The 17,380-nt window shown below is 37.4% G+C and overlaps 1 long non-coding RNA gene across 1 annotated transcript in view; it reads right to left on the bottom strand.

Annotated features, from left to right (window-relative positions):
- Window positions 1-4,290: 4,290 nt before the first annotated feature.
- LOC114000482 overlaps window positions 4,291-17,380 on the bottom strand; it is a 321,816-nt gene continuing 308,726 nt past the window's right edge. The window contains exon 4 of the long non-coding RNA XR_005564532.1: window positions 4,291-4,382. This is a non-coding gene — a long non-coding RNA (uncharacterized LOC114000482). The remainder of the gene's footprint in view (window positions 4,383-17,380) is intronic.

Below are 17,380 nucleotides of genomic sequence, written 5' to 3'. Positions count from 1 at the left end.
TAAATCCATTACACTCAGTTGAACAGAATTTTACATTAAGGAGCTAGAGTAATGCCTCAGATTCAAGGTGCGTTTCTAGGAAAAAAGAAAGTCCACATTAGCTTATTTTTTCCTCATATTATGTAACTACCAACCAGAATTCAAATATACTTGCCTGGATGTTATCTTGTCTTTAAAAACTCAAAAAAAAATATATGTTCCCTTTATATCTTAATGTCCATATAATCCGATTCTGAAATTCCCTAAATGAGAAATAATATTTGTTTTCTTTATGATAAGAATTCTTTTTATTTCCATAAGATAATGCATTTAGTATTTTGCCTTTTTGTTATGCTTATTAAATAAACAAATCAACATCTAAGTTTAACACAGTTGTTGCCTTAGGCAAGCCACTATTTTACTTCCTTAACACCTCAAGGGTTTCCAAATAGCCATGTGAAGTAGAGCTGCTTGCTTCATTTTTCATTGTCTTGCTGGTAGTCTGTACAGAAAGTCATGCATCATTTTTTGATACAAGAATGGGTTTTGCTCAAACTATTTTTCTTTTTCTTTTAACCAGGTGCATTTTTTTTCAAATTAAATATGTATTTTTATTTTAAATTATCTTTTTATTTAAAATAGGATAATTTAAAATTAAACACGGAATTTTAACAATGTACTGCCAAACTTCTTAAGTTCAATAACTTGATTTGCATTAAGTATCATGCAGCATTCACGTATTATGTATCTGTTGATAGAGATTTGCTGACCATCAAACTACTGAGCTGGAAGAGTTTAAGTGACTGGAGAAAACAGCCTCTGACAGAAGTGTTTAGTCCAAGTTTGATATCTTTAGCTTCCTCTGCAGGTTCAGAGAAGGTATTTTCTTCACTTTATTCAGGTTAACTTTATGCAATATCTAGTTCATTCAAAGTTATCTCTTGAGAGCTGATAAAGGCAGAAAATCTTACTTTCTACTGTTGGTAAAAACTCCATGGCATAGACTGAAATCTGCTAAATCTAAAATTTTGCAGGGTACAGTAAAGAAAGAAACACATAGTTCTGTTTACACAGTAGAACGAATAGCTAATTTGACTAATAAATCACTTTAATATAAGTAAGAAATAAATATGAAGTAAATGTGAAATGTCATTCATTGGTTTCTAAGATAAAAAGTAAATAGCAAGACTCTGAATAAATATATCAGGAAATTTTATGTAATTCTCTAAATGTGACTTAATATATCTCCACCTTTACCAACAGAAGTACCTAATGTAAACAAAGTAGCAGCCAAAATAATCTGCTGTATGACTTTCTCACAGCAGTGGAACAGGATTGATTATAGTGATCAAAGACTTTTCACCCATCACCGTTTTGAGCATGGGAATTATGCTGCCAATCAACAATATAGTAAGTAGGGAGAATATGATGTAAAAGGATATTACCCACTCTTTTTTGGGTAATAATGTACTTCCCAATCTAGATTATCAAACAAGTGAGATCAGCCACCATATTATTTAATGCTACACTGTAAAATCAAAATACTTGAATGATACCGAGAGGAACAAACCCTTTTCCAGAAAGCTAATTACAAAGTAAATGCACAAAAGAAAGACAGTGATGATTTCTTCTGACCCTTTGTGTTTTTTTTATTTTAAACACACTTTCCTAAAGCAGGGCACAGCCTACTAGCATCAGACTCACCAACATCAGACTCACAACCAAAGCAACAACCCTCATTCTATGTTACCAGTTTTCTTGCTCAAGTTGCTTATCTGCTGTGATTCCTGAAATATTTCCCTCAAAGATTAGGACCCCCTAGAATACAGTTCCTCTTGCTCTCAATGAAGCAAGTATTCTTCAGCCTTAACTCAGTATGTTGTTATACATACATGGACTGAGGTTACCAAGCAACCCAAGTTGTTTGATAGAGCAAGTGGTCCAGACTGTTAGTATTCTTTGCAAATTTCATTGACAATGATATTCTGTCAGCTTCCATGTTGTCTGAAAAATACTGAAAACATCTAATTGTGAATGTCATTAAAACCTTCTGCAAAAACTCTCCCTCAATTACGACTTGTCTTGCCTGGTGTTTTCTGTGATGTGCTCATTTAACATGTCTCCATTGATATTGTGTAGGGTTAATGTTATAATATTGAATAGATGGAAGTAAACTCTAATAAATACTTTGCTGGTAATACTGTAGAGTTAAGGTAGCTGAAAGGTACTGTGGTCAGAGGTGAGGGATTTGTGTTCCAATATTACTTAGTAGAAGAGGGGATTGACCCTCTGACTATTACAATGCTATAATACAAAATAGAAGGAGATTTGATCATCACTACTTCTACATGTGCTGTGAATCTGCCTATCCTTCTCTTTTCTGTTTTGTAGCATCTTTCTCAAACCACAACGTTGCTAATGAAAATTAATTAATCTGTCTAAATAGAAAGGGATCCTTTTCTTTGAAATGTGCCCCCCCTCCCACTCCATCCATCTCAAAATGAAACCCTCCCTTTTCTCCACTTAGATTGACTTATTTATTATTTATTTCCTGGGTTGATGAACTCATAAATCAGTTTCATGCAGAGTCCTGACATGCTTAACGCCACAGAGATTCAGTAATTCAATTATTAGGCTTGAATTCATTGTGTCAAACAGTCTCAACTTCCTTACGGTCTGCTTTTCATGGTAAACAGGACAGAGCTTCAAAACTACGTCTTAGAGACAAATCCAAGAAGAATTGAAGCTCTCGGCTCTAGCCTGTCTGTCCTCCTAGTAAAATCCAAGTGAATGGTCAATTAGGTAGATATAGAACGTTGTATTGTTATGTGTATCTCTGACATGTTATGGTCCTGACAGGAAAGTGAACCACACGGAAGGGCAGACAGGTAGATCACTTAGTAACAAGTGATATATTCAGTACATCTGCTTTCTGAGGAGAGAGAAATCGAAGTCATGACCCTGTGATCCTTTCAGAACCCAAATAAGACTCAAAACTTTGACTATGTGCTTATAGCAAAAAAACCCTGAAAAGCAACCAAGCAATAGGAAAGAAGGAAGCTGGTTTTGCACTGGTAAAAATAACAGAAACAAAGAAAAATTTTACAATTCCTTCCGTAGAATGTGAAATTTCAGGTGTTCAATATTTTTATTCCTGTGAGCAGTTATTAAATAGAGCGTATTTTTACATCACTTTTTTCTTCTTTTATAACAAATAATACATCAGAAGTCTTTTGTTTTGGAGACTACTGGTAGCTAGACCTGCTTAATTATGATATACAGGGTTATGGAATATTAGATACTGTATGAATTACATTCAATGTATTATCTTCTTCTTTATCTCAGAAATATGCAGTGGCAAAAAAAGACAATGTCCTAAAATTTCAATACCTATCATCCAGAGGGTAATCAAATATGATTGTCAAAGCTGAATCAACCTGTAACCAGGCAATGCATTTCATAAAATCTGTTAGCTTCATAGAAGTGGAATATATTCCAACAAGAAGCAAATAACATAATATTTAATGTAGCTGTATGAAACTGCAAAAAAAGATGCAGTTTAGTAGTGATATGAGAATCTTCATTGCTATTTTGGAGGAGCAGTCTCTGGATATATAAGATCCCTCACTTAAGAAGTTAGGATGAGTGGACTCCATTGTTTAGAAATAGTTTTGTGTTTTAAAATGTAGTTTCTTAACAAAGTTAAACTTTATGAACAGGAAAACTTAAATTTTAGTAAGTTCTGAAGCTCTCCTTCAACAGGTCCTGAATGGAAAGGAGCTTTCTTTTCTGTTCTTCTTAGTAAGGATCCTCTTTCCCCCGCTTCCAATGCAAGGTTTTTTTCCCTCTCCACTTTTCCCTATCCTACCAGTCCTTCTAATACTCTTTCCTCTAACTGTAGAGGTTATCCTCAGACACTGTTATTTGCAGCAGTTTCCAAATTCTTCCAGCTTCCTTTCCCTAAGTCCAGTAAGAACTTCCAAATTGTTAAATAAGTTTATTTTTTCCTGCAGAAAAGAGGTTTTTAGTAGGCAAATCCCCAAAACATCCAGAAATGTGACTATAGTCCCACTGACATTACAAGTTGGAATAATTAGATGAGTCAGTGCTTTATCTGAATTATATCTGTAATATTGATAGGTTTCATTCTAGCTGGGAAAGTTTAAGGGCAGTTCCATACTGTACAATTTGCAGTCATATTTACTTGGCCCAGAAAATGAATATGGTAGTCTGTATAATAAATTCAAGGATAAAATACAAGTCAGAAATACCAGGGACAAAACAAAACTGAGAATGAAAAACTTACTTGTCAGAAGACCAGTGATATTTTAAAAAATGCCGTCGTTGGTCAGTTTTTGAAGTCACTCTGAGGTCTCAAGATATCTAAGAGTGTTGAGTATGTTCTGAAAAGAAGAAGAATCAAGGATTTAGTAATTTCATCATGTATCAAATGCTAAAATAAAACCTGTCCAAAAGAGATTATTTTTCCATTTTATGAGGTTATTAATTCATAGAATATGTTTTGATTTCACCACTGAATCTGTAGTGAGTTTATGAGCTTCCAGAAGTTGAACTGCTCAGATCAAACTTTCTGCAGCGCACAGGGAATCAGAACAATGAGAAGAATAATTATTTAATTTATCCTCTTGCATACCTACATTCCCAAGCTCTTCTAGCTGAGAGAGAAAATTGAAAATGAAAGAAGTCTTTTTGCTCCGTTCTGTTTTAATAAACCAATATATGGGAGTAAATGACTTTCCAAAGCAAGTAGATAAAATCATGTCCCTAAATGTCTTTCAAACAATTGACTAGTGTTCCTTGTCTATCTTTTGGACTAGTTCATCTATTTGGCCTCCTGATTTGTAATCTAGTGGATGCAGATGTCCCTTTGTACTCACAATGCTATTCTGCATTAAAGTCTAGCTTTGTAATTTCCAGTTGTCCTTAAAAGACAGGGCAGTTTGAGTCAAGGAATCATCTGAGCTCTCCGAAGCAAAATGAAAGACTGGGAGCTGACCAGTGCTTCGATCTGTGCAGACTGTGGAGGGAGGAGGTGGAGGAGCTGGAAATTAAAGAGTGGAGTTGAGCCTGGGAAAAAGAAGGGTTAGAGGAAAAGTGGTTTTAGTGTTGTCTTTGTTTCTCACTTTCCTAATTTATTTTTAATTGGCAAAAATTAAATTAATTTCCCCCAAATTGAGTCTGGATTTTCTTACTCAAGATGTTAATCAGTGAGTTATTTCCTTGTCTTTATTTCAATCCATAAGATTTTCTATCATATTTTCTCCTCATGTTCTGCTGAGAAGAGGAAGTGAGATGGGTGAAGTGCTGGGTGTGCTGGAAGTGATGGGTGGGTGCCTGGCTGCTGGCCAAGGTCAGCCCACCACAGCTATAAAATAATGTTTCCATCGCCGATCTTTCCAAGATACCCAGGACTGAGACTGGAATGGAAAACAAATCCATACAAATAAAACTCTGTCTATAACACATAGGAATAAACAGAATTAGTAAGGAACAGAACTGTTTCTCAGAGAAAACTACAGTAGCAGGAAAAAATCATAGCTCTCTATGCTTCTGTAATGCAGTCACAAATTTGAAAACAAGAGCTTACATTAGCAAGGATCAAGTCAAATGACTCATACTCGATGAAAGGAGAGTGCTGAAAACCTAATTTGAAAAAGAGTTCTGCTTGTGATATGATACTGAGGTCTCTTTGGCCTGTTAAGGAATTTTTGACAGTGATCAATGAAATATAACATAGTAAGTGTTTAAAGATGAACCTGATCAACTTGCAGTAATATATTTATTCTGCCAACACTTATTTTAGAAATGATTACTTAAAGTTCTTTCACAGTTGTTTTAACAGTCTTGAAGTGATTTATTTAATTCCAGATTACATTAAGCTCCAGAACTCCATTTTAGCAATTGTGATACTGATCTTACATTTAATCTATGAAAAAGATTGAAGTGCTATGCATCTCTACCTGATATTGCAGGCTATGGGATGAAATCTCCATCACCTTAGTACTGCAAAGGGTTATGCATTTGTTTGGATTCCATTGGTTTTGATCAGGATATGCCTTATAGTGGCAAAATTAGCAACACTCCCTCTAAATCTCATTGAATGAATTCTTTCCTGAATGAGTTTCTTGTTAGAATTCATATTCTGTTAAAATAATCAACAACCGACTAAAAAGACGAGATCCATGGCAAACATTCACACTGCCTCACATACTTGTGAGAAACTTCTGGTATAATAAAACCTAGAAAAATACAAATTGCTAGTAGAACTGAGCAACTATTAAATTCTCTCAACAATCTCCTGTTTACAGCCTAACAACTCTTGTAATTTAGCTGTATTTTCAAGGCTAAATAACTAAGGTCCCATATTTGTACAGTGGGAAATTTGTAAACACACAGTGAAATTAACTGTTAGTTGGGAAAGAGAACTTGGAAATAGCCTTATGAAAATGTCACCTAAATCCTCATCAACTGTCAAAAATTAAAATGGTATATTAGGAAATATTAGGAATAGAATAGAAAACAGCAGAAGGAACATGATAACGCTGCCATAAAAATCCATTGCCCACCTAACATTTTAAATATTGAATATGGTTCCAGTCATCTCAAAAATGACAGGATAGCAATAGAAGGATAAAGAAAAGGGTGACAGGATGATCAAAGGTATGTAATGGCTTCTGTACTAGGAAAGGAAAAAGAAAGGCTTTAGGATTTTCATATGGAAGAGGGACAAATGAGGGAAAGAACTGTGACAGAGCCTCAGGAAAATCATGAACAGAGCTAAGGAAGGGAATAAAGAATGTTATTCACTGTATTTCATACCACAGGAAGCAGTCGCAATAAAATGAGCAGTTAGCAAATTTAAAATATGAAACCCAAGAAAGGATGCTTTCCACAAAGATCATAATTAAAGGGTGGAACTCATGGCCACAGGATGTGATGATACCACATACATGTATAGGCTTCAAAAAACAATTCACTGTGGTGGTAAAAGAAACATTGACCAGTACTAATCTGTATTTTACACAAAGGTACACAGTATAAACCTTCAGGTTAAGAAGCATTATGGACTGCTCTAGGATGATACCATGAGAGGTTGTCCTTTGGTCTGATTTAAATACAGCTGTTGCAGTGTCCTTATTATTGAGTTCTCAAGACCTTAAACCATCTTGTCCAGGAGCTGCTTTATGCTGATGACGCCGCCCTTGTCGCCCACACAGAAGCAGCTCTGCAGCGTTTAACATCCTGCTTTGCAGAGACTGCTGAGCTCTTTGGGCTGGAAGTCAGCTTAAAGAAAACAGAGGTTCTTCATCAACCTGCACCTCAGGAAGTCCCCCATCATCCCCACATCACCATTGGCAAATCAGAGCTCAAATCAGTCCAACAGTTTAATTACCTAGGCAGCCTCATCTCCTCGGATGGTAAGATTGACGGAGAGATAGACAACAGGTTAGCAAAGGCATATAGTGCTTTTGGAAAACTCCACAAAAGAGTATGGTGTAATACACACTTGAAGAAAAGTACCAAGATCAGTGTTTACAGAGCCATAGTGCTGTCTACTCTCTTGTATGGTTCTGAATCATGGGTCATCTACCGCCACTACCTGTGTCTCCTTGAACGCTTCCATCAGCGCTGCCTCCGAACAATCTTAAACATCCACTGGTAAGATTATGTGACCAACACATCTGTTCTAGAGCAAGCAGCTATCACAAGTATAGAAGCCATGTTGATGAGAACACAGCTGCGATGGGCAGGGCACGTCTCCAGGATGAAGGACCACCGCCTCCCTAAGATCTTGCTTTATGGTGAACTTGCCACCGGCTGCCACAGGAGAGGAGCCCCGAAGAAAAGATACAAGGACTCCCTGAAACAACATCTCAGCCTCGGTCATACTGATCTCCATAACTGGTCTACTCTGGCCTCCAATCGGGAGGCCTGGAGACACACCATCTATAACGCAGCTGTCTCCTTTGAGAACACATGCAGGATCACCCTCGAGGAGAAAAGGCAACGCAGAAAGAACCGTGTCTTGCAGAATACACCATCTAAGGAGTCTTTCTGCTGTGCCTTTTGTAATCGGATATGTCTGTCTCGTATTGGCCTCATAAGTCACCAACGTGCCTGTAACAAATGTGGTTAGAGCCTTCCCTAATCTTCGTTCGCGAAGCCTAGCCATGATGATTATTGAGTTCTTAGTAATTTCTTTCTACATGCAGATGTTAGAGAGTGTTAGTGCAAATATGTGATTTAAGATTTGTATAAACATCCAGCCCTCTACAGAGGGGCTAACATACCATTTTAAGTTCAAATTGTTCAGCCTACTCAGGCATGCAGGTTTAGGCTAGGGTTTTCTGAGGATCCTCAGGTCTGGCATCCAACTGCTACTGAAGACTAAAGGGATTGATACACAAAACTGTCATTTTATGGAAATAAGTAATGATACTGACTTTTTTCCCCTCAGAAAAGAAGTATACAGTCTTTCTTTTGTAATTAATGATCTTCATCGTAACTGTTTCATCTGTCTCATGATGGGAGGAATAGAGACAGATTTTTCCAGACAAATACATAGGCACAGGACATATGAAATTGTCACTTTTCACTTATTGTGGTGATAAAATACCATTATGTTACTGAATAAGCAAGGTTGCTTAACTCTGTATCCATCGTTTGTTCATCTGATGCAGATTCATTAAAGACTTTGCCCTGCTAACTATCATGCTACAAGTAAAGGGCTTGCCAGTTCCACTATGGGAGGGCCGATGCTTCCTGTCAGATAAAAGGCCGTGTTCAGGAATTGCTTTTAGAACACTGTGAAGGAAATGCTCTGATTGACCTTGGCTGACTAGATCTCTGCTTGTGCAGGTGGCAACTCAGTTGTGAGGCATGTGTGCCCAGAGTCTTGGTTGCCCAGATCACTTACCTTGGTTGCTATCACTATTCTCTCCTGCTACCTACCCATGTTATTTTTCATTGAAAACCAGTATGTGAGAGGAGGGATGGGGCATAGTTTCTGTATCCCAAGTTGCTGGAAAGTGAACCAGGATTTGGGCCTGAGGAGGATTTTCTTCCAGTACTTTCATAATGCTTACTCAATGTCTGTTCAGGGTGAAAAATGTTTGTCCTAAAATGTTAAATATCCTGAAAGCTGAATGTGTCACGCTAGCCTAAACTGACTTGGTATTTTGGCCACTGTTATATGTGGCATACTGGCTTAGGTAGACGAATTGTTTGACCTAATATAGACATTTTTAGTTACTCATTTATGCAAGATACCAAAACACTAAAAGATTATAGCAGGTCTGTATGGAGTATTATTATAACTATCATTTTAATTTTTTTTATTTCTAAAACGGTGGATGGTCTTGTAAGATCTCCAGAAATAAACCCCTTCATTTATTCTAATTACCCTAGAATGTGAAGTTGCAGAGGGGTACCAGAAAATACCAAAACCTCAGAATTTTCTGCCCTCAAAAATTTTCTTGCACACTAGCTGGAGTGATTCCTAAGAACCTTGACCAAAAAAGGGAAACTAGACTGAAGAGATATTGCAGAAGAAAGCTACTTCTGACTACCCACATTGGAATAGTGACTACTCTTGAAATTCATACTCTATACTGAGAAATGGTAACCATTCACAATTGATGGGAAACAAATGAGTTTTATGTACAAGTAAGTGTGTCTGCAAAAGTTTCTTCAACAGTTTACCTCAATTAACATGAAATCATTATTTTGTCCAAGCCAAAAGACACTCTTATGCAGGCATATACTTACTCCAATGCCTGGCCACTCTATAAGGGTTGCTGCTCAGGTTAACTGCACACTCAGAAGAACATCTTCCAGTGGCACAGAAGCAAAATGCTGTGAGCCCCAGGACATCATTGCATTTACGCTGATATTTCAGCTAGCAGAGTTGTGTTGGTCTAAGGCAAGGTATTCAAGTCCCTGACTAGCTGACAGATTCCCCAGTAAAAAACTGGTTTGTTTGGTTTTGGTTTGTTGTTTTTTTTTTATTGTGGGATGTTAAAAAAGCAGAAGAGAAGAGCAAGAGGGAAGCAGAAGTAGAGCAAAACTGCTTTGTAATGACCATAACTCTTATCAACCCTTACTACTGCTATAGAGGGCAGAGGACTTAGGTGTGAAAGACTGAGGTTGAGCCTGGGAAAGGATGGGGGGAAGTGTTGTTTTAATGTTGTCTTCTTGTTTCTCGCTGCTTGAATCTATTTTAATTGACAGAAAATTAAACTACTTTTCCCCAAGTTGAGTTTGTTTTGCCTGTGACAGTAACTGGTAAATGATCTACTTTTCTTTATTTTGACTCATGAGCTTTTTTCATCCTTCTGAGGAGAGGGATCGAGAGAGCAGCCGGGTGGGTGCCTAACCACTGGCCAAGGTCAACCCACCAGATCCTTGGAACAGGCAACATATTTATGCTACTTTGCTTTCAGTGGAAGTGTCCATACTGGGTTTGTTGCACCTCAATTATATACAACAGTTCCATACCTTCAGTTAACTTAAACTGAGCGGCTCTGAGCAATCCTTATATAGACAAAGAATGATTCTGTTCTCTAGGAGCATCAGGATGCAACCCTGCAAATGCAAATGCATTATCCGTCCCTATTTTCCACTTGGAAATTGTTAATGGGCAGTTATCTTCAGATGCATTTGTTAATTATGCATTGAATTATTTGGACAAAGTACTTTTAGCGTGTGGGTGGTTTGTCAGCTGTTTGCTATTGGCTATGCATTGTTAATAATTGTTTCTACTTCAGCCTTATGTGCCTTATGGTGCAGGAAGAATTATATTGTTCATGAATAGCCACCTCATAGCAACAGTAATGTTTCTACTTACTGAACAGATGAGAACAACTTTCAACAAGACACAGGTGGTTAAGAAATGAAGGAATAACAAAAAGCAAATAGCTACCATGCTAGTTTGGACCTGGATTTGTTGTTTGTATACGAGTACAAAACATTCAGCAAGGCAAAGTGCCTCCTCATGCTTGTGTTTCTCCATTCTTCATGAAATGAATTGAAATATCATCAAACCAAATAGCTGTTTGGATCTAACAAACATTTTTGTCAAATGTTACAGTAGTAGTGAATCAATTTAAAAGAAAATAAGTTTATTGGGACCTTCATGCAATCTACAATGGAAAGGTTCCCATATTCCTCAAGGAGTTCTGAGTAAAAGAGCTATGGGGGCAATCAATTAGAATAATTATATTTGCTGTAAGGTTGGACAACCACCTGGAATGATTTCATTTGCTTTAAGCTTGGTCAACCCAAGTGCATTCCTTTTTCCTGATTTTCCTTAAAACCTACATGCCACCTGAAAATATCACATCTAGTAGGGTCAATGCTTTTTCTTTGCCCTTCCAATACCACACACACAACATTTTTTAAGTCCCAAAGGCCTTTGACATTGCATTAAAATGGATCAGCCACCTCTAATATTCTGAGAGGAAAAAAGGCAGACTCCCCAAGAGAGGGGAAGCAGACAATCTGCCCTGGGGCTTCCCTATTGTTATTTCATTTAGAGAGACAGGCAATATCACAGTATCTATGACAAGAGAGGAAAAGATTGCAAGTCCCCCCAGCTGTCTCCTTAATTCGATACTGACTGTTCAGTTGGTCCCAACTGTCCATAGTGCACTGAGATTTTTCATGGTTGCTGCGCTAGAGAAATCTCCTGCCTGCTTGTTATGTTCTGTCCTTGTATTTTGAGCAATACTCCAATCAGTAAGCACATAGGTAGTCCTAGGCAGCAGACACTGTGCTCCCTCGTCCAGGAGGGACGAGGTATTTTATTGAAGATTATCCTGATGTGTCAGGAAACGATACTCATGCTTAAACTTTTCTAATTGACTCAGCTTAGTTTCATAAGAACATGCACAATGCAAAGATACATGTGAGGAACGTTACACAGTTGAGTAAGCATTGCTTTTGGGAGGATGGACAAAAAGGAGTGTGGTGGTCAGCACGGTATCCTTGTTTGACCAGCTTGGACTGGCAGCTAGGGAAAAATGTGCAGATAGCAAAGAACAAGGGTTGTTTCAGAGACACACTCTGTAGGAGATAACCTCTTCTCTATGCAATAGACACTGATCAGCAATGGTTAAGAACGGGGCATCTCTGAGAGACTGTATTTGGTTCATACACCATCTCAACCTAGAAAATACTAGTATGCTTACTGTGGCACATTGCTCAGTAGGAATATTAAACACTTTCAGAATTATCATTCTTCTCCACAGTAGGTATCGAAATCCTTTACTATTTGAGGTGCAGTATTAGACAAGTACAAGGAGGCTGAGTCACCTGCCTCAGGTCTTGCAATAAAAGGGGTAGAACTAGAAATATAATTTATGTCAGCTTTTGTAGGTGCTATGCAAGTACCCTCACTACAGGCAGACTTACATAGATCATACGTGTCTAAGAGGTAAGGGCAGATGCCCCATGTCACATAGGTGAGGCTTACTCAACCTTCATGGTGTTGCATTATATGATAAACTGCTCTACCTCTGGAATTAGCTAAGGCTAATGAAATGGTGATGCTATCAGAAGGCAACTGAGAAGAAAAGTCTCACTGTGAATTGCTGGAAGTTGTTTCGAGTATCACAGAAATGACACCCATTAAAGTACCACTCTCCAGCAAAAAGAAACAGGTTAATCATAACACAAACATAACAGCTTGCACAGAGAACACATTGTACAAGAAATAGAAGTATACTAGGAAGAAAAAAATTGTTAACATAGTGTCAATTTAATCCACTATTTTTATTCCAGGACTAGAATAAATGGATGCATATCTTATTAAAAGAATCTGTGAGCACAGTCCTATTTCATTTATACATTAAATCAATGGTCTTACATTCAAAAAGAATCTTATTCAGGGACACGCTTGAAATCATTCACATGATTGAGATGAGTAAGATTTCACTTAATATGGTCAGCTGACATCCCTGATGCATATTCCACATCACCAGTTATACTGTTATGCTATCCTTACTCAGCAATGCATTACTTTAAATGATATTTCATCCATTCAAGCATCAATATCAATCTCTGGCTACATTAAGTATTTCCAGTTAAGCAGGGTGAAAAATCCCACCCTTTCAGCTATGGTTCTAGTTAAATAACTCAGCTGAAAACTACAAAAATAATTCAATTTCTTCATTTTACATATGAGAATGATTGGCAGAAATCTACTTCATTCAAAGAGTGATCTCCCATCACTTTCCAGCAAGATATAGATGGAAACAAATAATTTTGAGCAAGCTACAGCTTATACAGACAATAAATATCATGTTGCAATCAGTAAGCAAATCTGTAAGAGTACAGTTTATAGCAGCAGGTCATTTGCTTGTGCTGCAACTTGGATTTCAGTTTTCTTATAACCGCTTAGCAATTTTACCTGTTATGTTTCCCAGAACACTGTGGTGATCCTATTGTTGAAGGCAATTTGACCATGCCGAAGCACAGTGATGTTTCTGTAATTTAACTTGCATGCACAAATCCACCTTACCCTTCCTTTTGCTAAACAAAACCCACGATTTTTTCCATTGCTTACAGATTAAGACTTTATTATGCAAAATTCAGTGGGTCCTCTTTGATCACTGTGACCTCCTGCAGAATATGTGATGCAGAATTCCACTTGGTATGTAAGTCCCTGACTATGAGCCTAAACTACTCCCTTCCCACCTTTATCCACCATTTCAAAAGCAAAGCTGTTTGGTTTTAGTCAATGAAAATGGGATTTCTCTTAGAAATTATGCTTTCCTTTCTCCTCTAAAGAGAAAACAACAAAAAAAACCCAAACAAAAAATCCAAACAAACTACAAAACCAAAAGCAACAACAACAAAAAAAGAAAAGGTGATAGAGTGAAAAATGGCTCTACAGAAGGAAAGAAGGTCAGAAGCAGTATACTGTGTAATTACTGCTGACCAGCTCCTCCCATCCAGCTCCAGAGTAAGTTTGTCTGTAAAATAAGGAAGCACAGTCTATTCTATCAGTTACATCATTACCAAAAACACTGAATAGTTGGGGGAATTGAAAGGTTGCATACTGAAAAGGCCTCAGTTGAGGCACCCCTGGGAAAATCTGCAAGATAAGCAGGGGTTCAGCAGATTTGAGAATCTCTAAAAAACTGTTTTGGGATTTGAGTCGAGTGGTTTGCAGTACAGGCAATTGGTTGGTCAGGGGTTGAAGCATAACCCAACCGTCTGTGCAGAGACTGGACTGTGGCTCGCATAAAGCGCAAGAACCGGGAAACACCGTGCTGTGGTTTGGCATAAACCTGCTGCCACTTACTGCTGCTGTCCTTCAGGAGAGCAGTGTGCTACTCTGGCATAACATATGCTGATGCAGGCAGAAGGTTAAGCCCATAGATCCAATAATTCTTTGTTCCCTTATCTGTGCGGTTTACATGAACTGAAGTCAGTGGCACCTTGCTTATGTCTAGCAGGAAGAGCAATAATTTACCTGCACTTCGTTCCACTTTTCAGTGAGAGACAATGAGGCCTAAGGGAAATCTGACCCTTTCTGCACCAATCCACCACCATTAAACCTCACGTCTTTGTACCTAAAGCTGAAATAACATCACAGTCTATGGATTGAGATGTTGATTTTTTTTATGAGTACCCACTGCAGTAAAAGTGAAAATTCTTCAGAAACATAAAGGTTATTTGAATCAATACAGTATTTATAATGAAAAGAGAAGTAAGTAAGTCACTATAAATATTTAAGTGTCTTAAATAAAGATTAATTAAGAGCTAGGCAGGAAGCTGCGTTTTCTTTTTAGGCAATAAATTTTTAATTGCAAAGTATGCTTTAGTAACAAATTGGTGCTTAATGGCAATATAAAAAGAGAAATCTGAAGGTCAGGGATAATGATCATGTACCTGTATATGCATCTGCATGTAGAACACTGAGCAAATATATTTGAGCAAATATTGCAAAAATTATTAAAATATATTCATTTGAATAAAATTATAAGTTTTGTTAAAGTATTTACCATCCTTTTTATTTGCATGAGTTCATGCTCACATGGAAGATCATCCCTTAAAAGAGTACAAATTGTAAATACCTCCTAAAAATTTTTATGTGGCTGACATATCATTGAGTAGGAAACTAGGGAACAAACAGAAAGATACCATTTGAAAGAGATGAAAACATCTAATTTTAACTACACAGAAGAAGTCATTTCTATGGAGCATGAATATAAACAAAGAGCTTCAGTTTTTCAGTAATCAGATATGAAATAACATTGTTAGTCATCTGAAAATAGATGCAGATTTTCATGTGCAATGTCTTGGCCTATTTTAAGGTGTTCTTGACCTTTCAAAAATAAAGGTAATTTCTCTCTGGTCTTTTAAGATAAACAGAAACCAGACAGGCACTGTGAGTTCAATTATTCTCAGCTATCCAGAGAACCTGGAAAAACTGGCTTTGGAATGCAATGGGCAAGGCATATTTAGGTTTTGTTTTAGCACAGTGCCTTGGGTTTTTTTGTTGACTCACACGTCCCCTGTTGAGCAAGCTTATTTCATTTATTTGTGCAACTGCACACATACAGCTTTACACATAAATTATTTGGATACTGACCAGCTACTCCCCCAATAATTAATTCGAAATTTACAGTGGAGCAGAGAGTATGAAGTGATACACTAAAGTGAGAGACTCAAAAATGGAAAAAGTGAGCAGTTAAATAAAAGAGATTTTGAGCTGCATGGTCAAAACATACCTGAACACGCTAGGTCACATCCTCAGTTGGGAGAAATAACTTTAAGACCAATCTCAGAGCTACCCTGCTTTTTCACCTGCTAGTGATGTAGCACAAGTCAAAAAGCATCCAGTGCTGTGCTCCCTCATTGCTAAGCTTTGGTGGTTTGTATATTTTAGAAAACAAATTGAGAAAATAACCATGAGGGGTTGCTAGCATTTTACAAGCTGTCCACTTAGAGAACCTGAGCAAGTCAACATAATACAAAGAGAAATTAATATTAATGGCACTGATAATTGGATCAAGATATATATTGATTACAGTAAGAGTTTAATCTGTCTAGTTTTGCTAGATTCACAATATCAAGACAGAATTATCAGAAGGGCATCTATATCAAGCTAGATTTGGAAATAAGCACCGCTGCTGGCAAATAAAAGCACAGTGCCTTTCAATATTATTCACAAAGATTGCTTTAGTTGCTTAATATAGTGATTTGATACCAACAAAACTCCGTTTATTTCAAAGTAGATACAAATGCTGGGCTTACCACTTCACTGAGGAGCACATTTTTCCTCTGAGGGTTCCCCACCGAAGCCCATAATGATGTGGTGCCACACCAGCCTAACTCAGTGCAGAATCAGGACCTGCATGTGTTTTGAGCACCAGGCCACCCCTTGCCCACACAACCACTAGTCACTAACTGACATTTCCAGAGATTTCAACTATTGATCAAATCCACTTAACAGAAATCAAGATAAAGTCTTTTATATAAACTTGCAGTTTGTCTACAGCACAAATGAAGCAAACACATCCCTTAGCATTGATCTTGAGCAATGAATATGTTGAAGCACTGCCGTAAACAGGGTGGGAAGACTACTTCTGTGCATCAGGAGTAAAACAAATAAGACAAGACAGTAAAAAAAGATGTTTTCTTGCTGAAACAGACCAAATCACAGCATGGAACTTTATTACAGAATCTGACAGCAAAGCACTAATTTGCTTCTTTCAATGATGCAGATTCAGTCAATAAATCTCCAGCTATCACAGCAAATCCTTCAGGAAAATAAACTAGACCAGAAAATCAGAATTCACTCTTCTTTCCACAGAACATTTGAAACATTTAACCTTTTCTCTGCTGTACCTTATTTCTAAGGTATTGAATCCATACCTAAGCCATCATATCGATGTTTCCATGCTTCCAGACCCTAAAAAAATAAATTTATTAAATAAAAAAGTAATTAAGGTTCAGCCAACCAGTGAGTTATTTCTGCACAGCTTAGATTCTACCAGGTACTTCAAGGTATGTGGCTTGCTCACCAAGGTCAAGTCAAAGCTGAATACGTATGTTAAAAACTATGGCAGATCACGGATTAAAACCTGTATCCTCAGCACTACATACTCTGTGGCTTGTGTTGTATACATTTTCTGAGGTCCATATTTCTTGGAAGAGAAACACAGCGATGCTCTACTCTCTGGAACTTTGACATTGTTCATCAGCTGAAGGTGGCTTTAAAATCAAAGGTTGTTATGTTAAAAATTAAATTAAAAAAATGAAAACCAGCAGCAACCTGGCAAAAGAGGGCTTGAAACTAAAGTTTCTAGGGGAGGGGAAGTGCAATCCATCCCACTCCTACCAGTTTGATGCCAGTGCCAGTGAGAGATGC

The sequence above is a fragment of the Pipra filicauda genome, unplaced genomic scaffold (genome assembly GCF_003945595.2).
Source record: "Pipra filicauda isolate LSUMZ 115617 unplaced genomic scaffold, ASM394559v2 scaffold331_size1881853_pilon, whole genome shotgun sequence".
Taxonomy (NCBI): Eukaryota; Metazoa; Chordata; class Aves; order Passeriformes; family Pipridae; genus Pipra; species Pipra filicauda.
Note: the sequence above shows the minus strand (reverse complement) of the source record. Positions and strands in the feature narration are given on the sequence as shown.